Consider the following 15,892-nt stretch of genomic DNA (forward strand, 5'->3'; position numbering starts at 1 on the left):
AAATGAGAAAACAAGTGCATCAACACAAAGATGAAAGGCAATTCGCTGTTCATTTAATGCTGAAAAAAGCCTAAAAAGTGTGAACACGTTTCAGACGGATTCCGTCTCCCGTGTAAGAGCTTATGTTTATCACAGATGTAAACAAGCTGCCAATGCCTTTGAACCTTTATTACTTGCTCAAACCTTTAAAAACAAAGAAAACAATACTGCACAATTCGAAGATTTTAAAACCAAACATTCATTGCCTACCCGTTCCACGGTTTCGCCTGGGTGAGTCAGTAAGTCGCTGGTCAGTTTCTTGCCGAGCGGATTCCCATTCACTTAAACAAGAAGAATCAAGCACATCCGGTGGCGCCATTCAGACCTCAGCCCCCTGAAGCTGCAGCCCTGTGCTCAAACGATTAGGCTACAACCACACTTCTTGTTCTTCTATACATGGCATTTACTACAGTGAGTTAACATTGTATTGCCTCATTAGGAAGACGATTTGTACCAGTACTAGCCGATAGAGCGAACCACCACCACCACCACCATCATCATCATCATCATCATCATTAGCCTGGTTATGCCCACTGCAGGGCAAAGGCCTCTCCCATACTTCTCCAACTATCCCGGTCATGTACTAATTGTGGCCATGTTGTCCCTGCAAACTTCTTAATCTCATCCACCCACCTAACTTTCTGGCGCCCTCTGCTACGCTTTCCTTCCCTTGGAATCCATTCCGTAACTCTTAATGACCATCGGTTATCTTCCCTCCTCATTACGTGTCCTGCCCATGCCCATTTCTTTTTCTTGATTTCAACTAAGATATCATTAACTCGCGTTTGTCCCCTCACCCAATCTGCTCTTTTCTTGTCCGTTAACGTTATACCAATCATTCTTCTTTCCATAGCTCGTTGCGTCGTCCTCAATTTAAGTAGAACCCTTTTCGTAAGCCTCCGGGAACCACCATAGTTGCCTCTAAGAAGGAGTCTTAGGCTATAATGGCGCCTGCACTTCCCTCGTACGGACACCAGCCAGCACTTTCAGATACTCAGCGTGCGTTGGTTATGGTTGATTCCATGCTATGGTACATAGCCTCATCGCGCGATTGGCCAGGAAGTGTACAACGCATATCGCTCCAACACCAACTAGTTCTTTAAGATGATACCCGCGTGTTTTTGACAATTACACATTCCATACCATGGCCTAGAACGAAAGATTAGCCAAAAAGCGTGTCCGCATGCTGATTATGATGATGACCATTTTAATACAAAGGCACATACCTACAAAGGGCGACTGGCCAAGAAGCTTCTGCGCATTTATAACAAATGAAACGAAGTGATGATATGGGCGCATATACAAGATTTGTCACAGTGCGTAGTGTACGGGCAAGTGAAAGCATGTGCGCACGCCAGCATGTCCGCACACCAAAAAACACGCGTGAATGAAATGAGCAAATTTGTAGCATTCTATTGACGGCTTCACGGCAGCTTCGCTTAAAAGATTCAAAGATGCGCGATCGATCAACGCAATTCTTTGTTACACATGAAACCACAACCTTCAGTTTTTGTATCACAAACACTGTCTGAGGTTAGGAGTTTCGTCATGTCTTTCCAATGAGGCAGCGCTGGAGCATAATTGTCCTGGAATGAATTACGTGCTAATTAGGTAAAAAATAAACTTAAAGAACTTGTGTTTTTGGCTTACTATCGCACCCAAAAAAAATAAAATGTCCTAAAAATTAGAAAGCAATAAAACGTGCTGTCCCTGTCCCTTTTTCTTTGCCACGTGGCGAACCTCCTAATTCAAGTATAACTGCTAAAAGCAACAGGCAATCGGCGAAAGTCGTGTGCCTCATTAGAATTACGAGGGCCCCAAGAGCGTATTAAGCTCTTCGTAGGAGCCTAAATTACCACCATGAATCGCCGATATATCATGTACCCGAATGCAAAGAAGAAATTGTAGTGGTCAAAGCAGAGCTATGCGTCAAAAGTGAATAAACAGACAACGTCGTCACATAGGCCCCACGCTTTATTGAGCTCGGCTAATGCACTTTCGCTAATGCACACAAACATGCTTTGCAGCCGCAGTATGGGAACATTATTCATTCAGTTTTTCATTCTGGCGATAATAAGGTACGAACGTGCTTCTTCCTTTTAGGGCGTACTTATGATGAAAATGTCACAAATCAAGCTGTCAATCTGCCTTATCTCTTAAACCTGTCTACATCTAGAGTGCGTTGCACCTGTTTTGTTGAAGCTCGGATTCTGTGTTCTGCAACATTTTGCCGCCTTTTGCTTTCGAGCGGATGTGAACTGAATACACGAGACCTGCTGATGTCATAAACGTATTATGGATTGGCGCCTTCACGTACGCCAGCAGTGTCGCTAATTTATTCCTTTCTTCTAAATACCAAGCCGCTTCATATTCGAGCTCAGGCAGTGCGTAGCAATTACGTTTTTTTCCTGGTCGTGTTTGCTCTCAATGTGTTCGTGGTGACTTTCTTTTCATATTAGTGCGCAGAAGATTTGCACATCATGTTTCAACATTTGCTATATTTTATAAACTTATTATTCACCTTCTTTGGTTTATCCACTTTTTCGTCTATCATATTTAAACACCGTGTTCCTTCGAGTAGCAGTTGTCAGTGTGTATCAGATAGCAATGAAGGCCGCTTCTGAGTTAGATCTTTACTGGTCACAAGGTTTAGCACCATAAAGTGTATTTTTTTAAATTTTTCTTTCAGTATTACTTTTCACCGCTCCTTATAAAACCTGGGATGCAGGACATACCGGCTATAGCTTAAATTTAAGAACATCATGTGCAAGTTTTGGTCGAATTAAATATCAACTACAGGCACAGAAACGCCAGACACCAAAAATAATATGCTAGCAAATTTGCGGCGGTGGTGAGGGGGGAGGTGATGTAGAACACCATAGATCCTTGTTAGATTACATCGGACATAACCAACTATACATGCATATATACCTTGCACGTACCAAACGTTTTATGCCACAGGGAAAACTGTTGAAAAAGACAGTAATTTAAGACGAAATATTTTCATCCACTGGGCAGTTTCACGAAGCTACACAGCAAACATACGCCTATACGTGGTTCTCAGAAACAAGCCTTCCAAACTAAAGAATGTTGCCCTTCTCAGGGGATTAAACAGAAGACCGACGCCCCCGTTTCGTTCGGCCTCACTCGGTGATTTGCTAGTCTCCTGGATAGCTCAATTGTTAGACAGACGGCCGCGGAAAGAACTTGGGGCAGGTATCGGTCCCGGGACCACGGCTAAATTTTTTTTCAACTTTGAACTTCGAAACCTGCTTTCTGAGAAACGGACATTTTGTTGCTTTCGAACATCGTGAAACTCTTAGGTGGATGAGAATGTTCCCTTTCATGGAACTTCCAACTTCCCCACTTCTGCAGAACTAATTTGGCAGAGAAAAGTGACATGCACAGTGACGTGTAAGAGGGGTTCCTACAATGCTATATGATTGTCGAAGTGCCTAAACACTCCTCCAGCAATAAGGCTGTCAGTCATCCCCGCTAATTTGGGGACGCTGAGGACTGCTTTGCGCCCAATCTAGCAGATTGTGCGGCGGCGTCATTCGCGTAATAGCCAATTACGAAGCCCATTTCCTAGCCCATAGCAACAAAGCTGAGTGGCTCGGTCGTTACACGCGTACGACCAACTGGAAAGTGTCGCCAATTCTATTATACAAGTTTTGGCCAACTTCGCAGACAGGCGTAGCTGCGCACGACCCGGAATAACACTAACGAGCGTAACGTTTGCGTGCTTCATGTCTGGGCTGCAGAACAGTCGCCCACGAACAGATTTATGAACACTGCATTGCCTTCATGTCTGTTCTAACACGTCCTTATTTCCTTGTGAACTACGACGAGCACAGCCTATGGTGCTCCTGATGCAGAAGTTAGATCAAGCAATAACGACACAGCTCAAAGCAAATTTATCATTCTTGCGCAAAACTTTACACTTCAAAGCTGACTGTTTTGTCCGTAGTAACGCCATCATGTGCAGACTACTGCATTTTTGTTTTAAACTTCGTTATTATTCTATGTGACCTCTCGCGGCAGCTAAGCACGAGGTCACATATTTGATAGCTGCAGTGGTCGCGCATTCCGATGGGGGTAGAATGCCAGAGCGCTCGTGTAACGTACATTGGGTGCGCGTTAAATACATGCAGGTGGACAAAATTATTCAGATGACGTTAACTAAACGAAGTGTCTGATAATTATAGCGTGGTTTTGGCGTGTACAATTCTAGAAGCTTTTCTTTGTAACTGCTACAGCAATTATCCAAATGCTCAAGGTCCATTTGTCCTGTTGAAATTGGCATGGTCGTGCGGTTACGGTATCCATGGGCAAGCGTCGTACGTGTTTGACGCGTTAGGTCTCCAGAGACGTGGAGTGCGTTTGGCTGCAAAAGCGACGCAGACGGGTGGATGCACGGTCACGCTGCGCTCAATGGGTTCTGCCGGAGTCAGGGCCGCGTTCTGACTTCCGACACTTCCATGAGCGATGTGCGCACATACTGTGCGCGTTGGACAATGGCGGACTGTTGACGGACTGTTGACGGACTGTTGACGGACTGTTGACGGACTGTTGACGGACTGTTGACGGACTGTTGACGGACTGTTGACGGACTGTTGACGGACTGTTGACGGACTGTTGACGGACTGTTGACGGACTGTTGACGGACTGTTGAGGGACTGTTGAGGGACTGTTGACGGACTGTTGACGGACTGTATGCAAAACGCACATGCACTGATTGAAACCCAACGGACACTACACGCGAAATTAAACCTTTGCGATTCTTTATTTCGGTGCTGAGGAACGCCGGCAGTATCCCTTAAGTCTTATCTCGTGAACCCCCGAAATACGACGCCTGCAACGACGTTGGCAGGGTATGTCATCTCGCCACATTTCTCAGAAACCTTCAGGAAAACGCTAAACTTTGATATCGCATTAAGTGCTTCGACTTCCAGATGAAAATTTCGAATTTTTAATGCGTAGCGTTAGAGGAGGAGTAGGTCCGAAAATTCTCTCCGTCCGTCTGTGGCCAAAAAAAGAATGCGGGCCGATACCGGAAATAGTGCAATACCGCGACGACCGCGGCCCGATATGACCCATTTCCCATTTCAGAGGGAGAATGCACAGTTTCGGCCAATTGTGTGCGCATTCGAAAACTGCCGGCGTGTGTGGCGTGATAACGGCTCGTTGTCCGCGCAGACGTTATGCGCGTCGGTGCGAAACAGCCCATGCGTCAGACTTACCGAATCCATTAACCCTAAAACATAATCATGAAACTTACACTAAAATGGAGGTGGAAGGCAGAATGTCACTGGAATTGACAGTTTTGAGTCCTTCTCTTGTTGGCCAAAGAACATAATCGGAAGAGGCGACGAGGCGCATGCGTTCTTCATAATCAGGAAGAGAGTAACCGGTGGCATTCAGGCGTACGAGTCGCTCAGGACAAGAGATCGCAGCGGACGCGGAAGGCAAGAAATGCCATCCCAAAATAACTTCCTGGTTACAATGGGGAAACACAGCAAAAACAATGTGATGACGTATTCCCGCCCAGCACCTCCACCACTTATAAGCAACCGTTTGATCCAGCCGAGCTCGAGCTTCGACGAAGAACAAGCTGTGTGGATGATGATGATAATTACAGATGCGGAATTTGTACAAGTGATGATGATGTATAGAGATGAAGAAGAGTCAGTAATGGGTCGCGCTTACAATATATATATATATATATATATATATATATATATATATATAGATATATATATATATATATATATATATATATAATACGTTTTTCTTTATTCCATATACACCCCAAAACGTTACTTTTGCAGTAACAAGTGTACAAAACAGCGGCAGAAGCCATCCGGAACCCAATATAAGGTTCCGCAATTTTTTTCCTACAATACTGGCACAGAGCTTCAACATTAGACTACCACTTTTAATGTGATTAGCATTATTTCCGAACTTCACCAACTTAGCGGTATGTTTGTCTGTCTGTATCCAGCCTCTTTCACGGCGACTTATGTGACTGGCTCACCCATGGCCTGCTGGGTGGAGCATCAGGAAGCTGTCATGAGGAATCCGGGCGCAAAGCAAACCGTCTGAACAGGGTCCCTGGGTATGTGACACGCAGTGGGTGCCGCTGTTCAATGAACCTAGTCACTGGGTATGTGACGCCCTTCAATAACTAAAAAATATTCCTTTAAAGCTTTTCAGCTGCTGGGCTGAATCGAAGCCACGTCATATATGTCAAGGCAATCTTCTCTGAATATGTATTAAGATCCCTCTTAGCGGTGGCAAGACAGTGTGACGCTAACTTGCTTCAATGATTATCGCAATGCACGTCAACATTTATTGTGATAAGTTTCTCCCATAATTTTTACATCGAAGCTGTCTATGGTTAGATCTCGAAAAAATTGTGTCCGAGTTTCTGACAAAAAAAAAATCGCAGTTCCGCCCGAAAGATGAAGCACGAATTGCGATAGCAAATTAGCAGATAGCTGCACGAAATAAGGATAGTAGTTTTATCGGCCGTATAAACTTGTAAACATTTGCTTAGTAACTAAATGAACAATGATAGAATGTGTAAGCTTGACTCAGCGAAGACGTAGGAAGAGACAGACCCACCAAAAGACAGCGCTGTCTTTGTGTGTCTGCTTCTTTGTACGTCCTTGTTCAATCGCGCTTACGCGTTCTATCATAGATTCGAACCAACTAGCCCGTCAAGGTGATTTAAGAAAATTAACCAGCACGGTGTCACGTGCGCACAGGCAAACAGGAACACACATCGCTCAATGACTGTCTGTAAAAACACTGGAGTTAGGAATCGCGGCAGCAGCCCTCGCACGCTTTCATTCATAGGAAACCTCACGGCGACGCCGACGCCGATGGCAGAAATCCGCCTGGAGGGTCCGTATAATTGCTATCGCAATGAAATTCGCGGCTCGAACCGTTCAAACGCGCCAGTGCCACTGCTCGTGCGTTCGTCGTTTTCTTCCACAGCTGGCTCCGTTGTGCAAAAATTTGTCATCAGCAATGACGCATACTTCGTCGTCTTCCACAGGTGGGTCGGTTGCCGCTCGTCATTCAAGCGTAGATTTTCAGTTCTGTCGTCGTAATGGGTGTGCCGTGTTTACGGGGGTATGAGCCATTTCTTAAGGGGGTATGAGCCATTAATTGTCTTAACGTGTCGGGCACATTTAATAACAGAGGTGATAGGCGAATGTGTGTGCGTACCTACATCGCCACGATAGCCACAGATTAGGACAATAAATATGTTCGTACCTTTGTTCAATATTCCGTCTCACCTGCGTATCGTGCGGTCAACAGCTTCCCATGTCTTCCATCTTAACATACTGGAAGGGCTCTGAATTATTTTGTAATATTAGTAGCAAGCATTTACATCATATATTTACATCTTTTCGAGGATGCTATAGCTTAACGGCGCGAAATTTTAGGGGAAGCTTAACCAGACCTATCAGAAACACATTTCAAGATAGTATATGTTTTGCAGTGCCTGCATACATTTGGCTTCATACAGAGACGGTACGCTGCCCTCCATTGACGTATTTTTTAATTAGCCATAAAGCTTTAAAAAATGCTTTGCATTTCATTGTATTGCCATAGCGACATGATTTCGCGCCGTCGTGCTTAGTTCTTCATACACGCACTCGCTTTTGTGTACACGTAAGTATGAAGTCCTGCTGTCACAGTATCGACGCCGAATGCGCGTTCTGCGCAAGAAACGTGCAGTGCAATTTGGTTGCAAAAACGACGAAGCCAAGTTGACGCACCATCGCGCTCTGTTCATTCGGTTCTGCAGCAGAGCTGGAGCAACGTTCTGCCTTCTGCTGGTTGTACGAGCCTTTTGCGCATATATATAAACCTTACTGCTGAGCAGCCGTGGGCATACCACACTGTGGAGCGTACAGTGACCTGGCCATAACTAACGGTAATCTTCAAACTATACGAATGACGACACATTTTCTCCTCTCTCAGATCGTGCACCGTTGAGGTAGCAACCCTGCAGCAACACTGTCAGTGCTCCTCATCACGAAAGCGTTGCGAGACGCCTGGTAACAGTCGGGGCAGTGTTTCTGCTGCGCAGCAGCATTTGTCTCGCGTGATAAGTTGCGCCAACATGTAATCGCCTATCGTTTGTACAACGGCTGAGGAGTCCGAGCGCAACTACAGGCCTTGCTATCGCCCCGCAGGGGCGTCTGCGTCAGCAGGCATTTGGTGTGTTGCGACACCATGGACCCGAGCACACGAGGGCTGGACCCTCCCGCGTGTAGCCGTGCGCGGCTTAGCCGTGTCTGGGGAAAAGGGGATCCTGGCGGTTGAGCCGATGCTGGGTGTTTGGACCATTAAGGCACCCCGGCGGAGGCAACACACCTCTTCGGCCTCGGCTTCACATAGACGGCACCTCCAGGCTGACCCACCTGGGGGAAATCGGCAGTCGCCTTTTCCTGTCTCTCTCTTCGCACATCTTCGTCTTTCCCTCTCCCTTTTAGTCTTTCCTGTCTTCTTTTTCTTCTGATAACTTCCAACATTCCTGGCGGCGAGGGTTAACCTGGTGTGGTATGACCTACCTTGGTTATAACATATGTGGTTATAGCGACGACGTACAGTTGGCATGGCAGGGCTTGTTTCACCACATACCCAGCCTTGTCCCCTTGTTGGGCTCGGTGGTGGGTGACTGACATCGTCGCTGAATACTAAACATATTTCATGGGAACTTCCAACCCTTTTTCAACCGATCGTCCCTCTAAAAGGGGGCGCACCGATGCTACATTTCAGTTTTCTCTCAAACCCACTCAGACTTTTCCGAAATTTCACGTTGTACACAGTGAAAAACCTGACAAGAAGGCAAGAACGATTTCACCATTCATTGTGGCGAAGTATCTCACAGAGACCATTGGAGGCGGCTATAAAATCACCAAGCTGGCCAGTGGCGACTTGTTACTCGAATTGAAAGACAAAGCACAACACGACAAGCTAACGAACCTTGTACAACTTGGAGACATCCCCGTCAGTGTAACAGCACACCGAACCATGAATACGGCCAAAGGCGTAATTTCTGACATTGACTTGATGGATTTGACCGAAGAAGAACTCCTGGAAGGATGGAAGGATGAAAATGTAATAAACGTACAAAGAATAAAGATCAGACGGGACAATAAGGAGCTGCCAACTAAACACCTCATAGTTACCTTTGGCTCTAGCACGTTACCAGAGACAATAGAAACTGGATACATCAAAATCAGAGTACGACCGTATATCCCCAACCCGCGACGCTGTTTTAAATGCCAGAGGTTTGGCCACGCTTCCCAGAGCTGCCGAGGGCGGCTAACATGTGCAAAGTGCGGCATCAATGATCACTCCGCAGATGACTGTAAGGCAGAGCCCCATTGTAGCAATTGTAACGGTGGCCACCCTGCATATTCTCGATCATGCGCGGTCTGGAAAAAAGAAAAAGAAATAATTACGATAAAGGTAAAAGAAAACGTAACATTCAGAGAAGCACGACAACGCATTGCACCAACATTTGCACAGAGCACATCTTTCGCCGAAGTGGTACGTCGGGGGGCAGTACCACAACGGCACTTGGCGGACGCCAGCGCGACGCATAGCGAGCGTGTGGCAACGCCACCCGCCCCCACGGTGGGAGCAGCGAAGGCTGCCCTACCTCTCCCGAGTTTGACCCCAGCGGAGGCCCCTGCTAGTGCTGGCACCAGTCAGCACAGCTCAGAGGTCAACACAGGCCCATCAACCACCAGCACGGTGGGCTCCAAGGCCTTGTCTTCCGAGACAAGGCCTCCACGGAAAACACACCGCTCGCAAGAGCACGTGTCCAGTGCCTCTCAAGAGGCCATGGACACAACACCCAGTCAGAAGGCGCAGCTGACGCCTAAGGAGCGGCGCGATTTTCTCGACCGCTCCAGGAAAGACAAAATTCCAATTACAGGACCCCAAAAGGGCTCTGTAACCTAAACGATGTACATTCTCTTCGACACATAGCACAACGTTTATTTTAATATGGAGACACTAATTATTCAGTGGAATATCAGAGGCCTGCTTTGCAACGTCGATGATATCCAAGAAATCCTTAATGAACTAACTCCAAAAGTGCTGTGTGTCCAAGAGACTCACTTGAAATCTAAACATAAACACTTCCTTCGTCACTATGTTATTTTTCGGAAGGATCGCGATGATGCTCTCGCATCATCAGGCGGTGTAGCCATCATAGCAGACAAATCTATAGCCTGACAACACTTACAGCTACAAATGCCCCTTGAGGCAGTGGCCATTCGAGCTGTACTTTTAAGTAAACTGATAACCATCTGTTCACTGTATATACCGCCGCATTTTCAGCTTCACAAACAAGAATTCCAAACATTAATAGATCAGCTGCCTGAGCCATATCTTGTGCTTGGAGATTTAAATGCGCACAGCAACCTATGGGGCGACTCGCGCTGTGACGCGAGAGGTCGCTTGATTGAACAGTTCCTTTTTTCTTCAGGTGCATGTCTTTTGAATGAGAAGGAGCCCACGTATTATAACATAGCAAACAAAACATACTCCTCAATAGATCTTAGCATTGCATCTCCTACCCTTCTACCTTACTTTAAATGGAAAGTTATTAAAAACCCATACGGGAGTGATCATTTCCCTGTAGTTCTAAGCACACCAATGGCTAATGAATGCCTTCCACAATTACCTCGCTGGAGAACTGACTCAGCTGACTGGGAAAAATTCAAAAAGCTTGCTTCTTTATCCTGGGACGACATGTGTGCTCTAAGCATAGAAGCTGCGGTTAAATATTTTACGGTTTTTCTCCTTGACGCCTCCTCCAAATGTATCCCTGTAACAAGTGGAGTGTCCACAAAACGCCGTCTTCCGTGGTGGAACGATGACTGTCGAATAGCGCGTAAGAAACAGAACAAGGCATGGGCTTTACTTCGGGATTCTCCGACGGCAGAAAATCTTGTCAATTTCAAACAGGTCAAATCCCAGGGTCGGAGAACGCGGCGACAAGCTAGAAGAGAAAGTTGGAGAAAGTATATATCGGGCATTAACTCATACACTGATGAAACAAAGGTTTGGAATAGAGTGAAGAGAATAAACGGTCGACAGCCTTACTCGCTGCCTCTGGTAAATACTCAAGGCGACAGCATGGAAGATCAGGCGAACTTTCTTGGCGCACATTTCGAACAGATTTCCAGCTCGTCGCACTACTCTGAAACATTCCAAAGATACAAAAGGCAAATAGAAAGACAACCATTAGAACGGAAAAGCACAAAATGTGAGGCATACAATAGACCTTTTTCCATGGCGGAACTTCAGGCAGCACTAAATAGCTGCAACAAATCTGCCCCAGGTTCTGACCGCATCCTATATGAAATGCTAAAACACCTGCCGTCTGAATCACAAAAAACCCTTCTTTGTCTCTACAATTCTATATGGTCTTCCGGCCACATTCCCTCTGCTTGGAAAGAGGCCATCATAATTCCTATATTGAAACAGGGTAAGGACCCTTCTGTGGCAAATAGTTATAGGCCTATAGCATTGACGAGCTGCTTATGCAAACTTTTTGAAAAGATGGTAAACAGTCGCCTGGTCCACTACCTAGAAATAAACAAGAAATTAGACCCATATCAATGTGGTTTCAGAGAAGGCAGATCGACGACAGACCAGCTTGTGCGCATGGAAATGTACATCAGGGATGCATTTGTCCACAAACAGCTTGTATTATCAGTATTTCTTGACTTTGAGAAGGCGTATGATACTACGTGGCGATTCGGGATCCTTCGTGATCTTTCTGCAATGGGTATTCGCGGCAACTTGCTGAGAATAACTGAAAGCTATCTCTCTGACAGGACATTTCGTGTTAGAGTTGGCAACGTGCAATCTCGACCATTCGTACAGGAGACAGGTGTACCGCAGGGTGGAGTACTGAGCTGTACGCTATTTATCGTTAAAATGAACTCCCTACACACCATATTACCTCGCACGCTCTTCTACTCAGTCTATGTGGACGATGTTCAGATAGGGTTCAGGTCGTGTAACCTTAGCATTTGCGAGAGACAGCTACAGCTTGGCTTGAATAGATTCTCAAAGTGGGCGGATGAGAATGGTTTTAGATTGAACCCTCAAAAAAGCACATGTGTCCTGTTCTCAAACAAGAGAGGTGTACTTCCAGAACCAGATATTAACCTTAAGGGAGAAAGACTAACTGTCAGCCTTGAATACAAATTCTTAGGTGTTATCCTCGACAGAAAACTCAACTTCATTTCACACCTAAAATATCTTAAAGAAAAGTGCCTGAAGACCATGAACCTCCTCAAGCTGCTCTCTAGAACAACTTGGGGCAGTGACAGGAAGTGTCTGCTTAGCCTGTATAAGAGTCTCGTACAATCACGCCTCGACTACGGAGCCGTGGTGTACCACTCCGCAACAGAGACTGCGCTAAAGATTCTTGACCCAGTCCACAACCTCGGTATACGACTGGCAACAGGGGCCTTTAGAACGAGCCCTGTTGAAAGTCTTTATGTTGAGTCCAACGAATGGTCCTTACATCTACGTAGAACATTCCTAAGTTTATCATACTACACTGAGGTAAAATCAGACACCGAACATCCATGCCATTCCATCGTTAGCGACCTCTCCGCTGCCAGACTTTACCGTAACCGCCCACTTATTAGAACTCCTTTGAGTCTGCGCTTGGAAGCAATGGCAGAAAAAACAGACATACACTTCCCAGAAAATATTCTAATGCCTCCCACTCGCCTTCCACCGCCTTGGGAATGGCAGACCATGGAGTGCGATATCTCTTTTGTTGCAATAACGAAACATGCACCTGAGGCACACATACTATCACACTTCCTCGAACTCCAAGCGAAGTACTGCTGCGCCGAGTTTTACACAGATGCTTCCAAGTCATCTGCTGGTGTCGCATATGCAGCTCTTGGGCCAGTTTTTTCCATCTCCGGTACTCTAAATCCTAACACAAGTATTTTCACGGCTGAAGCGTACGCGATACTCTCAGCTGTAAAGCACATCAGACAAACAAATCTGAATAAGGCCATCATTTTCACAGATTCGTTAAGCGTAATAAGGGCCTTAATGAGTTTTCGAAAACATAAGAACCCTGTTTTTAATGAACTGTACACACAACTATGCCTAGCATTAATGTACAACCAAAACATCGTCCTATGTTGGGTACCTGGCCATAGGGGCATAAAAGGCAATGTAGCTGCTGACGAAAGTGCAACGTCAGTCGTCTTTAATGAAACGGATGTGGATAGACCCATAGCAGCAACAGAACTTAAGCCCTTCTTACGCCATAAACTGAGGAAGTACTGGCAAGATCAATGGGATAATGCAATATTGAATAAGCTCCACCTTAACAAACCAAAATTAGGGAACTGGATAACTGAAAGAATACCAAGACATAAGGAAGTACTTCTGTGTAGATTAAGAATAGGACATACGTACGCCACTCACTCCTACCTTTTGACGGGAAGCGAACCTCCGACATGTACCAAATGTGGCAACAGGCTTACAGTTATTCATGTTCTTATCCAATGCGCCTGAAATAGAGGCAGAAAGGAAAAAGTACTTCCCCTCCGCTTATCTGCAACACATACCATTACACCCAGCATTCTTTCTCAGCAATGAACCCCTTTTTACTTTTCAATCAGTATTAAACTTTTTAACTGAAACTGACACCTTAAGTGTAATTTGGCCAGGCTACTTGTAGCACAGCCTCCACCTGGAGGTCGTAGCTGCAATGAAACCATTTTCTAGAGCACGTGCCTCCCAGCCCTTGCTTTCAAGGCCTTGCTGAGGCACTAGTGCTACAGCCATCACATATTTTACTGATCACCCATATCTCGCGAAACATCTATTTTCATTGCAGACACCATCAGTCACTGTCATTTTTTATACTTGTATTTTACGCACTTCAGAGCGAATAAAATTTTAGGCCCTTTTACAGCCACATTGCACCATATGTATATTTTCCATCTTTTAGCGAATATTTTAGGCCGCTATGCAGCCGTGTATCATATACTCCCCACAATCAACAATCACATAGCATTGACTAGCACGGATCACCGACTTGGCGCTCTTTGGCCACATCTGGCCCTTGTGCCAATAAACTCTACTAATCAATCAAGGCCTTGCTATCGATTTCAATGCTTCGCCTTTTGGGGGAAGCTGGGAAATTTTTTGTTTCTTAACCGACACTATAGCACTTTAGACATCAGCTTTTTAGCCCGGCAGCAAGGAGTGCATTGCAGAAGCAGCATGATGTGGGCCCTTCCCGTGGTGAACACTACCAATAGTTGTACCTCTAAGTACGTATAATGCAGGCGCGTTTTCCTTACCAAAATAAGGAGCAAACGCCATTCGCATGCAAACTCCACCGAATATGCAAAAATGTAAAAATCTGTTTCCATGGCATGTTGTTATGCTTTAAAATTTTGGTCATCTTTAAATGGTATATCATTAAACATTGCTCATCAACACTTAACGTTTTCATTGCTTCTGTGACAGATGCATAGAAATTGACATAGCTTTCTATTCTCTCATAGTACCTATAATGATTCTCCTGCTGTGCATCACATGTAGCTGGGTGAAAAATGTTGCTGGCATGAATGTGTTACTGGCTTAAGTAAAATCGCCACTCAGTGCTAAACATTATTTATTAGGCCACTTAAAAGGTCACTGGCCGTTCTCAATTTATATCAGCTTGCACTGCTCGTTGCGACCAAAAACAAGGAAGTGCCATATGAACTTAACGCATGCACAATTGTGTGGCAAACAAAGAGAGTATGAATACCCTTTAGAATTTACAAATGGAATAAAGGAATCAGCAGTGATTTAGCTTGTACTCAAGTGATATTATCCGCGTAAGATTGCGCGCTTGCCATTTTTTTTTTCTACCGATCCGATATTCATCCGGACACCCTTCATGCTTTAGTCGAACGCTTTGCAGTACAACTGTCAGGAAATAAGCAAGCAGGATGCTATTTGCCTCAGTGAAACTTCAATAGGCAATAAGCTACACTATTCAAATGAAATGACGTGTAAACCAATCGTAGAAAAAAAAAACAGACCGATTCTTTCACGTCATATCACTATAGAAGGCAAGAATAATAAATTCGAGAATTCCAAGAAAACAAATATGCGTTTTCGTTCTTTCTAAGGCTGCATCATATTAGTATAGTCAGGAAATAATAAAGACAGCGATTCTTCGATAACAAGCACCTGCAGATATTCTGTGCTTGTTATTGCTATAGCAGTGATACGTACGCTTGAGGTGTGTTGCACTGTCATCGTTGCGCTGCTGATGCCCCCGTCGTCATGCTCGCGCGCTACTGATAGCGCATGCGCTGCCCGCGTCTCTGGAGAGACCCAATGAAGGGTCTCCAGAGACTCGTAGTGGCTTCGGCTGCGAGCTCGACAAAGCAAACTGGCCGCACCCGTCATTGGTCGATGGCGGGGCTACGACAGATTTCTGGCTTCCGCTTCTGGCACGGACGTTGTGCTCACGCGTACTATAAGCACATTATGCCGTTCCTGTTGAGCTGCTGCTGTTTGTATGCTCTGGTCAGAGCGGAACGAAGCGTGGAGTCAAAGCAAATAATATAAAAGACTAGCTTGTGGGCCAAAACATGTTTACTGGTAACAGGGACACTTCTTTGCACCATGTACATAGATGAACCTGCTCAATTGACCGTTTTTGCGTTTGTGGGTTCGTGTGTCATGAAAGTTTCGTACATCTGAGTGCACAGGTGTTGCTTTACTACATGTTATTAGCTGTTGTGAGGAATGTGGTGCAGTTTAA

At 45.4% G+C, this 15,892-nt stretch overlaps 1 long non-coding RNA gene across 1 annotated transcript in view; it reads left to right on the forward strand.

Annotated features, from left to right (window-relative positions):
• The window catches only part of LOC140218359 (uncharacterized), a 284,811-nt gene that overhangs the window by 51,356 nt on the left and 217,563 nt on the right, over positions 1-15,892 (forward strand). The gene's annotated exons all lie outside the window — the stretch shown is intronic.

This window comes from Dermacentor andersoni, chromosome 5, assembly GCF_023375885.2.
Source record: "Dermacentor andersoni chromosome 5, qqDerAnde1_hic_scaffold, whole genome shotgun sequence".
In the NCBI taxonomy this organism is placed as follows: Eukaryota; Metazoa; Arthropoda; class Arachnida; order Ixodida; family Ixodidae; genus Dermacentor; species Dermacentor andersoni.